This window comes from Pseudophryne corroboree, chromosome 8 (assembly GCF_028390025.1).
Source record: "Pseudophryne corroboree isolate aPseCor3 chromosome 8, aPseCor3.hap2, whole genome shotgun sequence".
Classification (NCBI taxonomy): domain Eukaryota; kingdom Metazoa; phylum Chordata; class Amphibia; order Anura; family Myobatrachidae; genus Pseudophryne; species Pseudophryne corroboree.
Genome location: NC_086451.1, coordinates 118100241 through 118114386, shown reverse-complemented (window position 1 = coordinate 118114386; position 14146 = coordinate 118100241). Strand labels below are relative to the sequence as shown.

General features: G+C 44.6%; 1 long non-coding RNA gene across 1 annotated transcript; it reads left to right on the top strand.

The window, feature by feature from the left end:
* Positions 1 to 4816: 4816 nt before the first annotated feature.
* On the top strand, positions 4817 to 6358 carry LOC134947546 (uncharacterized). Its single transcript, XR_010182608.1, has 2 exons — positions 4817 to 5028; positions 6175 to 6358. It is a non-coding gene; the product is annotated as an uncharacterized LOC134947546 (long non-coding RNA).
* Positions 6359 to 14146: the final 7788 nt, after the last annotated feature.

The window sequence follows — 14146 nt, the reverse complement described above, 5'->3', positions numbered from 1 at the left end:
CATGGATAATGAACCGCAAATATAGTAAATGTTCAGAAACTACTAATAGACATAACTATACGCAGGAGCGATTAATCTTTACCTAACCAGCACCGGTTTGTTTCTAATAAAATGTTCTTTAGTTAGGTACCAAACACAACTGCTCAAACCCTGTCTGACCCTTCGTATCATACAAAGAGGAATTCCTTTGTCCAGCGACCAGTTACACTAAACAGACTTACAGTTATTATTAAGGGGAACATTACCTATAAAACATACTATTTGGTTTTACTATGTAACGACTGAGTCGCCGACTAGACGCACACAAACTCTACCGTAAATGCACATACCACGCGCTCGAGCGCATGGCCGAGGAAGTGCCATCACGCAGCTGCGAGTATCCGCACGCACGGGAGAGAATGTGCACGTGCAGCGGGCAAGCACATGGGGTGAATATATGGCAACGTGTAGCGTGATATTTTTCGACTTTGACACTGGTAATGTATGATTGCCATCACCTGTGGTGAAACACCTTTCTTATCAATTAACTAGCTCACCACAGGGGATGGCAATCATACATTACCAGGAAACTCCAGGAACAGAGCATTTTCTCCCTCATGGAGAGGGTCAGTTAGGCAAGTATGGCGTGGCAGAGGCACGGCTTCGCAATCCTACGACATGGGCGTGAAAGTGGGCGGCTAGTGTGGGAGTATGCATCCAGCAGTAGGCGTGTTTTTGGCAAAAATGCGTATCCTATGTTAAAAGTACATAACAAATTTTCGCTATCTTCACGCAGCAGAGAGTGAGTCTGCAGCTACTCAGCACTTGCAAAGTACTGTTACAAGTGTGTGTCTGCTCTAATTAGCAATTAATTAGCAACTGAATTCACCTGTTGAGTATTTACTTGCAAAACACTGCTCTTACAAAATAATACAAGCAGCAATTATATGGCCACTTCATATTTGTATTGTTAGCACAGACAAATCTGACACACTCACAAATAATGCACTGTATTTTTTGAACCAATAAAAATGAACTGATGTTAAATGCATGTTTAAATTATTTGTTTTATAATCTCAAATGTGACTAAACTAACTAATAAACTACATCAGCTAAATCTTCTCAACATAGACATATTCCTTTGTACATACCAAATAACATGAGCACCATAATGCAGCCTACATTTAATGTGACTTATTCTTTAAAAAAAATAAAAAAATAAAAAAAAATATGTGTCCATATCTAATACTATGGCATGTTGCCCCTAGTAACCCAAGTTTTTTTTTTTTTTGGTTAATTTTTTTGTATATGTTAATTTAAGTGTTGTGCAAGGCATACAGATTTGAAATTACACTATGCAATGTTTGTCTTAATATTCTGATTGTTCCCTTGTTCCACAAATGTCAATATGCCATGTTCAAGTTTACAGGGCACAGTTTTCATGAGTGCATAACCTTTAATAAAACACACAAACAATTGTAAAGTAAGTTTTTTTTACTTCAAATAAAGTTCAAAATCAACACAACATGGCTACAAATGAGCATCACATACAGAGATGGACATAGCAGCAAGCAGATGGCATTGGGCAAATGCACATAGCAGAACCCAGTACTATGGTAACCCCTTATTCTGCCAGAATTTGTTTTTTTTCCAATTAAGTAAGTGAACCCCCAGCCAGACTAAACTTTTAGGGGAACTGAGGTAGATTCCGGAACAAACACACAAACACAAACATACACAGCACGCTAGGAAGAGGAAGATGGCTCAGGTGTAGGCACAAATAACTCACAGGCTACAATTTAAACAAAACATTTCACTTTGAGGGAGTTCTACATTCTGGCCACACAAGCCAAAATAAAAAAATACATCGAGGTAACATGTAAAACATGGGTGCTGCCCATCTGGAGAGACATCACTTTCTCTCTTTTTTCCCCGCCTGATGATGTTCTTCTTGGCTTGGTCTGCGGAGCGACCTTCGAGGGCCCTGCCCAGTGGGATGTTCTTCCTGGTCAGGGGGAGGGGAGGGAGCTGATGTGGCTGGCTCTCTGCCACTGTGGGCAAGGGAGACAGCGATGTCCTGGAGCCCTTGCCGAATGGAATTGGCAAGTTCATGGAAGGAGGAGGTGAGTTGATCTTGTCCCTGCCTGATCTCTGCCAGACCTTGGCAGAGTTGAGCTACACCTTGCTCCACACTGGTTCTGTGCTCAGTGAGCCGGACAGGTATCTGGCTTACCTCCCGGAGCATCCTGTCCTGAAAAGCATTCAGGCTCTCACCATACCTGGCTATTTCAGTCAGGATTTCCGGGATAGCAGAGGGTTGGGTGGGGGGGGGGGGCAGTTGGAATCTGGATGGGTGGGATTTGTGGTCCCACACTGCCAGACACACTAGGTCCCTCCACCTCAGCCTCAGCCACATAACCCTCCTGTGACTCAACCTGCCTACCCCCCTGTGCTGTGTTATGTGCAAAGCAAATAGAAGAATGAGTGGAAAAAGCGTAGATAAAAACAATATGAGATTTTTGTTTAAATTTAAAAAAAAAATGTGTGTAAACTTACCTGGCAAGTCATGTGCATGGAGTATTTCAGGCAGGTCCGTGTCCATATAAGACACCCCAACCCCCTCCTCGTAGCTCACACAGTCCATCGCTATCTCCACCAGATCTGTGTATTCCACAGTGGCAGCTGGTCCTCCCCCTGTTGCCCTCGGGGCATTCCACTCCGCAGACCTCTTGCCCTTTAGGCGGGATTTGAAGTCGGCCCAACTACATATGTGGTGAAAAACAGGGGCAAGGTAGTGTTAAATTTTGGAAACCTGCTTTTATATATAGTACACATGCTATGCATTTGGTTGCTATAGGCAACATCACATCTAAGTTACTTTTTAATAATACTTGGCACAGAAAATGGACTGGCAATATACACTTACCGTCTTCGAACTTCCTGCGAGGTGCGGACTATTGAGCCGACTTCATTAATAGAATTAGTGATGTCCCTCCAAATTCTGTCTTTGGTTGCAGCACCCATGTTTTTGGGTCCTCGATGTATTTTTTGCATGGCCTGTGTGACCAAAATCCGTAACTCCCTCTTAGTGAATGCGGGCTGTCTTTTTTTTTTCTGGAAGTAGCCTGTGAGCTATCATCCTGACCTTCATCACCATCTTCCTCTTCACTAGCTGCTTGTGTAGTTTGTGTTTGAGCTGCTAGTCCAGAATCCCCCTCAGTTTCCCCACTAGCTATGTCTGGCAGGGGATTCACTCCTAACTCCTGGGTAGCAGAAGGAGTTTGTATAGTACTGGGTTTATTTTATATATGTGTGAAGACTAATATGTTTATGATGTGAAGTCATATTTTAATAATATGTGTGTGTGTTTGTGTGTGTGTCCGCATGTGCGAATCTCCGCCCATGAGAACTATACAAACTGTCCTGCACATCAATGTACACATATCAATAAAGTTGATTACAGATGACACCATACATTTCCAACCAATCACATGCAACCACAAACTATAAATATAAGCCCATATATGGAAAACGCCATTGCCATGATGCGCGCAGCAGCATTCACACGCCGCAAGCTGCGTGTACTAGTGGCAGTGATGGACCGCCGCGTAGGCCGCACAGGGCCCTTTGTCCCAAATAGGGTGAAGCGCGAGGTCTACGCGGAGGTCCGGCGCTTATTGCGGACCCGCGTCCGCAGCCGGAGGACCGTTATACAGTTGGAGAGGCGCTGGAGCGACCTCCGCAGGCGTACGCCGGACCTGTTGGCGGAGCTCCGCCAACAAATCCGTACCCTACGTAGGCGCAGTAAGTAAAATATTACAGTGCATAACAGATTTTTAGCAAATACTTTGCATACTTTCACTAAGTGAGAGTGTGTAAATTAGCACACTAACAATAAACTTGTAGAATAAACATGAGTGTGTGTGGGTAGGGCAAGCAGTACTGACTGTGTAGCAAGGTGCTTCTGAAAAAGTGCATGCTGTTGTACAGAGTTGCTACACAGGCTGTCAACTGAACCCAATAACTTGCTCAGTGTGGTAATTTTAATAAGGTGTGTTTTTTTTAGAACTGGTGATGTTGCCTATAGCAACCAATCAGATTCAATCTATTATATTCTAGAAGCAGCTTAATAAATGTTACATATAATCTGTTTGGTTGCTATGGGCAACCTCACCAGTTTCAAAATAAGAAAAACCTATTAATGTTACCCCTGTGTCTTTAACATGGGACAGAACAGAGTAATAGAAAAATGCTGTTGTTAAAAATTTTCATGCTACAACCAAAATATTACATATGTCATTCTAGGCCGAGCACAACGGCAAGCTGATGCTGCTGGGAGCCCCGACCAGTCCCCTTCTGAGCCCCCCTCCCCTTCTCACACCCATTCCCCCTCTCCTTCCCAGTCCCCTTCTCAGCCCCCCTCCCCTTCTGTCACCCAATCCCCCTCTCCTTCCCAGTCCCCTTCTCAGCCCCCCTCCCCTTCTGTCACCAATTCCCCCTCTCCTTCCCAGTCCCCTTCTCAGCCCCCCTCCACCTCTCTTTACCAATACCCCTCTCTGTCCCCCTCCACCTCTGTAGGACAAAGCACCACTCCGCCCACCTCACCCTCTCTTTCCCATTCCCCCTCTCTGGCCCCCTCCCCCTCTGTGACCCAACCCACCTCTCCGCCACCCTCCCCCTCTCAATCTGACCCACCCTCTGTACCAAGCTCCCCCTTCCAGCCTCCTTCCACCATCCAGCCTCCTTCCCCCATCCAGCCTCCTTCCCCCATCCAGCCTCCTACCCCCATCCAGCCTCCTTCCCCCATCCAGCCTCCTACCCCCATCCAGCCTCCTTCCCCCATCCAGCCTCCTTCCCCCATCCAGTCGCCATCCCCCATCCAGCCTCCTTCCCCCATCCAGCCTCCTACCCCCATCCAGCCTCCTTCCCCCATCCAGCCTCCTTCCCCCATCCAGCCGCCATCCCCCATCCAGCCGCCATCCCCACCTTCGGAATGGGCAGCAGAGGCCCCGGAGGCACTTCTGGGAGGTGATCAAGTGGCACAGGACAGTAAGTTGACACTCATTGACATTTAATTTTTAACCGAATTTAACTACACATTCTAATAAATGCAGTGTTGTACTGGGTAAAATCTTTTGCCAAGGTAAAATGTTTGTCTTCTTCATCATGGTATGGATGTTGCATTTACATTTGTGTGAGGAACATTAGATGTACAGTGTCTACGTCTGCAATGTTGAGGATGCCCACTCTAGGTCGACACTCATTATGTCGACAGGGTTGCCCAGGACAACAGGGTTTGTATGTGCAACATTATCTGCTAAACAGTTAGACGTGAGTGGAGTGTAGTATGTTGTTGGACTTTTACACTTGTGGTTGGGTATTCCAATATTTGCACATTGAATTCGCATGCTTCACTTTGTTAGGCTGGCTAAGGACACAGTGATTTTTGTTGTGAAATTTACACTCAAAAATAAATAACATTTAATTTAAAAACATGTTGGACCTTATGTAGTAAGTAAGGCAGGCTTTCAGGGAGTGTGGGTATGCTACGATATGTTGTCCTTCTGAAGATGTTGATATGCAGTGTGATGATGCAGGGCCAATCCACAAAAAGATAAGTCGGCTTCACTCCAGATGTGAATGAATGCCAACATGGTGTTACATTTACTAAGATGGTAGTTCTCTTTAAGATGGGATGTTGCCCATAGCAACCAATAAGATTATACTTGTAATTTTTGTGGCCCCTTCTACAAGATAATATGTTGAATTTGATTGGTTGCTATGGTCAACGTCCCATCTTAAATAGAACTCCCATATTAGTAAATTTACCCCATGGTGTGGTACACTTTTTAAAAAAATAATAGTTAAAAACAAACATTGCTGAGCAGGCTTCTGTGTTGTTCTGCTACTGATTTATCCTTAAAACAGACATGATGTAGTCACTTAGGCATTAAAGCAGGCCTGTCCAAACTGCGGCCCTCCAGCTGCTGAGAAACTACACATCCCAGCATGCCCTGACACAGTTTTGCATTCTCTGACCCCAAAACTGTGTCTTGACATGCTGGTATATGTAGTTTCCCAACAGCTGGAGGGCCTCAGTTTGGACATGCCTGCATTAAAGTGTGCTTTGTGCCTTGCTTGTAAAATAAGTAATGTGAGTAAGTTAGTAATGTTTATGTTGCCTCTTAATTTCAGATGTTGCAGTTGGAGATCCCACAACTTTTGCGGGCATTCTGGCCACCATGCGGCAAAATCTCGAAGCCTTGCTGGCTAATGTGGACCAGCTGCAAAAATTTGCATAATTTTTATTTATAAACATTTTATATTTTCAGTTTAAAAAAAAAAATATATGACAAACAATAAAAACTATATATTTCAAGTTAAGCGGGTGTTGTGTTTATTAATGCAATAAAGGAACAGCAGATTGCCTAGCAGAAATTGATTACCTTAAACATTTCACACATCTAACGTAAGATTTATTTAAAAAGCAAAAATACAGTTAGGAGGTTATTGTCTAAATAAACATGTAAACACCTTCATTCACAAACTAAACCTCTACACAAAAAATCAAAAACAAAAAAAATTAGACCAGGCACATTTAAAACATCTATATTTATAATTTAAACATTTAAATGTTGATGGCCAGTTATGCCTACAAAGTGTTCTTCAGGTATTTTTTTGAAGACTTAATTGGTCATGAACATTATCATTCATTACACTAATTGGATTCGTAATTGAGGAGGGCTTGTGGACTTTAAACTGAAAGGTGTAATTTCACTTAATAGAAAAAAAAACCATTGTTGTGCGTTTTTCCACAAAAGTGTGCACTTTTAAGAAGAATGTGTAAATCTACTAAAACTTAGTATTTTTACGTTGACGTTTGTGTTAATGCGATGCCTTCGCATTGCTGCGATGTCATTTGGCGTACGCCCACATTGTGTAATACTGCGAACAAATTGGCAAAAATACGTTGGGGGCGGATATTCGCAATTTTTCAACATGTTCGCAATTTTGCTCATACCTTGTGCGAACGAAAAAAATAGCGACCAACTCGGAATGACCACCATGGTACAATGTAGATGTTGAATAAAACACATTGTATCTTGAGTAAATATCACCACGGTTGTCATCTAAGCCTACGTGGAGTGTGATGGATAGCCGGAGCCACTTCCTTTTTTTCTGAATATTTCCCCTTCCCCCTTTTTTTTCTATAGAGGTGTACTAATAAAAGCTCTCTTTTAACTTTAACCATTTCATTATGAATAATCTAAGTCTGTCTATACTAGCTAACTTTTTGTGTCTCCTCTATGTGACAAGAAGCCCATACATTATTAGGGGCTCCATAGGGCCGCCTAATATTCAGCAAACCTAGAGTTTGCTTGCGAGAGTCAATGCCATCTTGGTGCTGATTCCCTGCACACCGCTTCTTTCTATGGGAAGAAGGTCTGGGGTTGTGAAGAGGAATCCAAGCGGATCCCTCCACAGTGAGGTCACGCATGTACACTGGGAAGACGCGGCTCCGGTAAGTATTACTGCTACTGTAGTTGCTGTTTACGGGGATACCTGCATTTCAGAGCAGCTGTCCCCACAGTGGTGCAATGCTAAATTACTCTGGTAATTAAGAACTCACCTCCGCAACTAATGACGAGTTGGATACTTAATCATCGGAGCCATCCGGCCCCTGATGATTATTTTGGCCCCATACTATATGTCGGTTTAAAAGTCAGTCAGTTCTATTTATTTCTATTCCTGTGCAGGACCACTCCCTGTCCTTTGAAATGTAAATTATAGTCTTCTAAAGACAGATTCTACATAAGCAACTGTGTAGGTCCTCTGTAGCCATTTTATGGAATTATTGTCAATCACTGCTTAAACATCCATCTCATACAGGTATGGTTTGAGCTTTATGAAGGCATACTGCATACCTCCCAACTGTCCCAATTTTTGCTTAACAGTCCCATTTTTGGGGGACTGTCCCGCTGTCCCACCCGCAGGTGGCAGTGTCCTGCAGTGGTGTGGTAGTAGGGCAGTTGGGAGGCTCCTGTAACTTGCTGCTCTGATTAGAGGAGCATTTATTCATGGGAGATACAGGAGCAGGGGGCATGGCCAGCAGCTTATAGAATGATGGCCATGCCTCCATAGTGACGAAAATCGGGGCATGGCTCGCGATCGTGGCATTCCATCAAAGACACACACCCTTTCCCTAGAGGCCACACCCCTTTTTGGGTGGCTACGCAGCACAGGGAAGTCCCGTGTGCCTGCCTAACGATGTTGGGAGGTGTACATAAAGTACTATAGAAAGGTATTCTCTATCAATTTTGGAATATGCCATTGTCCACTAGCCACCTTGTCCACTAGCTTCTGAGAGAGACAAGACTGGTCCTCTGCCACAACCCAGTACATCAGTCTGCCATAGAACATAATATTAACGGTTGAGCTAAAGGGCCATTCCACTGTCACATATGGGACATTTGTACAAGTTTTAACATATCAATAAAATGTAACACAAAGTAAAAAAAAATATATGGATGTAATATCAAAGTGCCCAAGTAGGCTGATTTTTTTAGGTAGAATTTTTTTCTGTTATACCCAACACAATGGGGGTCATTCCGAGTTGTTCGCTCATTGACGATTTTTGCTATGCTGCGATTTGTTGCAAAATGCGCATGCGCAAGGCACGCAGGGCGCATGTGCTTAGTTATTTAACTAAAAACTTAGTAGATTTGCTGTGGATTCTGCAGCGCTTTTCAGTCGCACTGCTGATCGGTGAGTGATTGGCAGGAAAGGGGCGTTTCTGGGAGGTAACTGAGCGTTTTCCGGGAGTGTGATAAAAAACGCAGGCGTGCCAGGGAAAAACGCGGGAGTGTCTTGAGAAACTGGGGAGTGGCTGGCCGAACGCAGGGCGTGTTTGTGACGTCAAACCAGGAACTAAACAGACTGAGCTGATCGCAATCTGTGATAGGTCTGGAGCTACTCAGAAACTGCAAAGAATTATTTAGTAGCAGTTCTGCTAATCTTTCATTCGCTATTCTTTTTGTATAATCTGTTTTTATTTAGGAAATATAAAGATTACATCACATTAGACAAAAGAGCTTCAAGACACATAATTAACGTCAATTGCATATTAGCCATAAGGAGCATGATAACTTGCCACCCTGAACACTGGAAGACAGTGCAAACGCAGACCTTGATAGGGTGTTCTATGGAATCATCGCAATACCTACTCGTTATTTGTCTAAACAGTGAGTGCAATCATAGTAACATATGTAACACAATAGAAGAACTATAGAAAAGAGCAAGATTTGAAGAGAAGGAAAGAGTAGAAGATAAACATAGTGTGACCAAACCTGGGGGGCCATCAGACAAAGGGGAAAGGGATTGCAATCTCTTTAATCAATCAACTGCGAAACTCAAATCATTTAGTAGCACAAATGTAGTCTTTGTACTCTTTTGAGGACGTATATTCTATCCAAGGTAACCAAGTGGCCATGAATTCTGGAAGTTTATCTCTGGAGACCAGGAGGATGTTCTCCATATTCATATAATAGTTAATTCTAGTGAACCATGTTTTCCTTGTGGGTGGGGATGATGACCTCCATAGAGTGGGAATAACTGCCCGTGCTGCATTAGACAGATGGCGGAGTAGTGATGTTTTATACTGAGCCAGTGACATAGAAGAGTGGGAAAGCAACCAGAAGGCCGGGTCGGAGGGGATGGGGGTATGAAGTATGTCTTGGGAAATAGAGATTACATCAACCCAGTATGGCCGAAGTAAGGAGCAATTCCACCAGATGTGCAGTAGGGAACCAGTGGTTTTAAGACATCTCCAGCACCTACCTGTCTGTCCGGGGTACATGAAGTGGAGGAGGGAGGGGTGTCTGTACCATCTCATTAAAAGTTTATATTGGGTTTCCCTAACTTGTATACAGACTGAACTATTATGGGATTTGAGGAATATAATCCGCCAATCTTTGTCTGATAGTTGAAACCCGAGGTTCTTCTCCCAAGCTGACTGGTAAGGTGGAGGCGCCTGAGCGGCGGGACTCTGTAATAATTTGTAAAGTGTGGAAACAGTATGCTGGGGGTTACACGTAGAGACACACAGTCTCTCAAACGGTGTTAGTTCCCTAGAGGCTAGAAGATATCTGTGTTTGGAATGCAAAAAATGTCTAAGCTGTAAATATTTCCAAAAGTTGTGTTGTGGAATCTCCCATTTAGATCGCACTTCCGAGAACTGTCTGACTCCTGAGGAGATCGCCAGCTGGCCTACCCTGAAGAGCCCTTCAAGAGCCCAATCACGAAAGTGAGAGAGTGTTAAGCCGGGTAGAAAGTCAGGGTTGGCTAGAAAAGGGGTCAACGGGCCAAAATCAGAAGAGAGGAAGGGCCAGCGGCGCGCTTTTTTCCAAAAGGAAAGGGTCGCGGTGACAGTTGGGTGAAGGGAGGGAGGCTTGGGGAGGGAAGGGAGCCAAGGGAAGATCTCAGGGTATTGTTGCATATAAAGCCCCTCCAGAACTACCCACTGCTTTGTGTCCCGATTCCTCGTCCAATCCAAGACCCTATTAAGCAGGATTGCCCAATAATAGCCTCTGATATCAGGTAGCTGGAAACCACCGCATCGGGTGGGGCGAATCATAGTGGACCGACTAATTCTAGGCCGTTTCCGGGACCAGACAAATTGTTGTATCAAGAGTTGAATGGACTTGAACCAGGAGTCTGGGATCCGTATGGGAAGAGCCTGAAGTTTATAGAGTAGCTTAGGGAGAGTATTCATCTTCACAACATTCACCCTCCCCAGCCAGGAAAGTGGTTTGAGGTACCATCTACTGTAGTCGGCCCTGAGAGTTCGGAGAAGGGGCATAAAATTCAATGAAACCAAACGGGAGAGATCGCTCGGTAATTGTATTCCCAAGTAGGACAAATGGGAGGTATTCCAAGTAAAGGGGAAAGATTGTTTAAGTTTAGCCACTGTATCGGGAGGGGTGGAAATGTTCAAGGCGCAGGATTTGGACATGTTGATCTTAAAATTGGAAAGTGAACCGAAATTGGACAGCTCTTTCATAAGATGGGGTAGGGAGGAAACCGGGTGCGTTATTGTAGCTAATAAATCGTCTGCAAACAGGGAAAGTTTGTGCTCTGTATCACCAACTCTCAGACCAGTAATACAATCATTGGCCCTGATAGCTCTAGCAAGAGCTTCGATACAAAGGACAAAGAGTAAGGGGGACAGTGGGCAGCCTTGTCGTGTCCCATTACCTATGGAGAAGGGATCGGATAAGGATCCGTTAACTCGAACCCGAGCTGTGGGCGATCTATAAAGTCCCATAATCCTACCAAGTGCTAGGGGGCCCAATCCGATGTGCCCCAGTACAGACCTCATAAAACCCCAACTGACTCTATCAAAGGCCTTTTCGGCATCAGTGGATAGTAACACAGTGGGGGAGTTACCCTGTGACGCTATGTGTATTAGGCTCAAAACCTTGGTGGTATTATCCTTAGCCTCACGGTTTGGGACAAAGCCCACCTGGTCGTTGTGAATTAGAGAAGGCAGTAATACATTCAGTCTGTTCGCCATCAGTTTTGCGAAAAGTTTGACATCGACATTTAGAAGAGATATGGGCCTATAACTGGGGCACACCGAGGGGTCTTTACCGGGCTTAGGAAGAACAGAAATGTGGGCTTCTAAGGACTGGCCTGAAAAATGGGTATCTGCGGAGATGGAATTAAAGGCCTGGAGGAGATAAGGGGAAAGGATACCTTTAAATTGTTTATAGTAAGTAAGCGTGAAGCCGTCCGGCCCTGGACTCTTACCAGAGGGTGTCGAGGTCATAGCGCTTTTCCAGCTCTTGCGGGGTAAAAGGTAATTCCAAAGCTTCCCTATCTGAAGGAGGTAGGACGGGATAAGACACCTTTTCTAAATACGCCTTCGCCTTTAGAATGTCAAAAAGAGGGGTGGCGCCATCGGGTCGGTTCTCTAGGTTATATAAAAGAGAATAATACTGTTTGAAGCATGCAGCTATTTCAGGGGTTTTGAAATGGAGAGTGCCCCCGGGGTACTTCACACTATTTATAAACAGTGAAGAGCGTTGGGCCTTAAGTGCCTGGGCCAGGAGGCGACCAGGTTTATTGCCCCACTGGTAGTACTTGGAGTTGCATTTATGGACTGAAAGCTGGATACTGTCAGTGAGGGTTTTCTTAAGTTGAGCCCGCGTGTCAAGAAGTTCTAAGTAATCGGTCTCCGACAGAGACGTTTTATGCGAGGATTCAAGAAAGTGGAGTCGCTGCAATAATTTGGTGATTAGTGCTGACCTCTGTTTTTTCAAAAATGTACCCAACTGTATAAGTTTACCCCGTATGGTGCATTTATGCGCTTCCCACAGGATAATCTTAGAGACATCGTTGGTATCATTTATGGAGAAAAATTCAGTCAGGGCCTTCTCTATTTCTCCCCTGCAGTATTGGTCCTGTAATAAGGATTCATTAAGATGCCAGGTCCATTGACCTGGGGAAGTTTGGGGGTTGAAAGAGTCATAGACACCGGGGTGTGGTCAGACCAGGTTATCGTGCCAATGGAAGAATCTATCAGTAAGGGGAGATGTCTGTGACTAAGGAATAGGTAATCAAGACGAGAGTAAGCTTTGTGGGGGGGTGAATAGAATGAGTAGTCTCTATCGGAGGGGTGAAGGACCCTCAAGGATTCAGCCAGCTGGAGATCGTGGAACAGTCTTCTCACTTGTCAGTACTGGCGTTGGGAGGTCCGGGGAGCATTAGAAGAAGAGTCTAGGGATGGATCCATTATCCAATTCAAATCACCCCCCAAAACAACAACAACCGCAAGAAGGTTCTATTTGGGAAAGGGCGGAACGAAAGAATGGAACCTGGTCCCTATTTGGGGCATAAAGTGCAACAAATGTGTAAGGGCACATTCATATTTTACAACGCACTACCAGAAGCCAACCCGGGATCGGCTTATGAACTGATATGTCAGACAGCTGAAGGGTCCTAGAGAATAATATCGCTACACCTTTTGATTTAGAGTCTGGGTTGTTATTATAAAAGGCATGGGGGAAACGGTAGTTAGTCAGGGAGGGGCTACGAGCTGAGATTCTAAAATGCGTTTCTTGGACCAATGTGACATCTACTCTACCGGCCCAGAGAGACCGTAAAAGGGAGGCCCTTTTCTCCGGTACATTAAGGCCCTTTGCGTTGATCGATGATATTATGAGTCTACTAGGGGATGTCATGGGAGGCATAAGTCATAGTAGGAGGCGGTGGGCCCGGAATGGTCAGAAAGAGGAAAGGAACAGGTAGGAAGGAGAAAGAAACAGAGCAAGTAGAAAAAACAACAATAACAGTCAAAAAACCCGCAATGGGGTAGCTGATCCATCTAAGGATCAGAAACCCAAGAGGCAAAACAGCCAGGAGCGGGTAAGGGGCGAGTGAGGTAGCCACCGCCAGAGGCATATTGAGAAATGGGAAAAAATAATGCAAAAATCATTACACATACATAGTTTTAACTAACTGTAAACCTCGTTAACAGGAAGAAATCTTCAAATGGTAGGATGAAAGAAATCTCATAGTCGAGAAACAGGAGCTAACAATCAACGGCCTAATATATAATGGGAGGGGTTTAGCCCCGTCGACAATAAGATATTAGATTAAGACTCATTAGCGGTTAGAAATAGTATCATACTGTAACCTAGAGGGACAGCGCAAGAGGAACATGAACAAACAAATGATCACAGGTTATCAATCAGGTAGCATTTGAGTCATTGTCAGAGGGGGAATCGTCGATTCTTTTCCTCCCAGCGTTCCGCACCTCCTGCCAGGGGATTCCAGTACTCGGGGACCGGAGAGATGGCAATGCTGGAGTAGGGAAGTCCCAGTCGCGTAAGTCAAGTTTCGGTAGTCCAAGACCATTACAGAACATAGGGAGATCAGAGTGGGAGTTGAGAATATGGGTTTTCCCCGAAGAGGAGACTTGGAGATTGAAGGGAAAGCCCCAATGGTATTTCAGTTGGCGTTTACGGAGCTCATCTGTTAGGGGCTTGAGGGCTTTCCGCTGTTGGAGGGTGTGCCAGGACAAGTCTTGGTAGATATGGATTATTGAACCGTTAAAATCGACTCCGTCGAGTAGGCGTACCTTGCGCATAATGTCATCTTTTTGAGA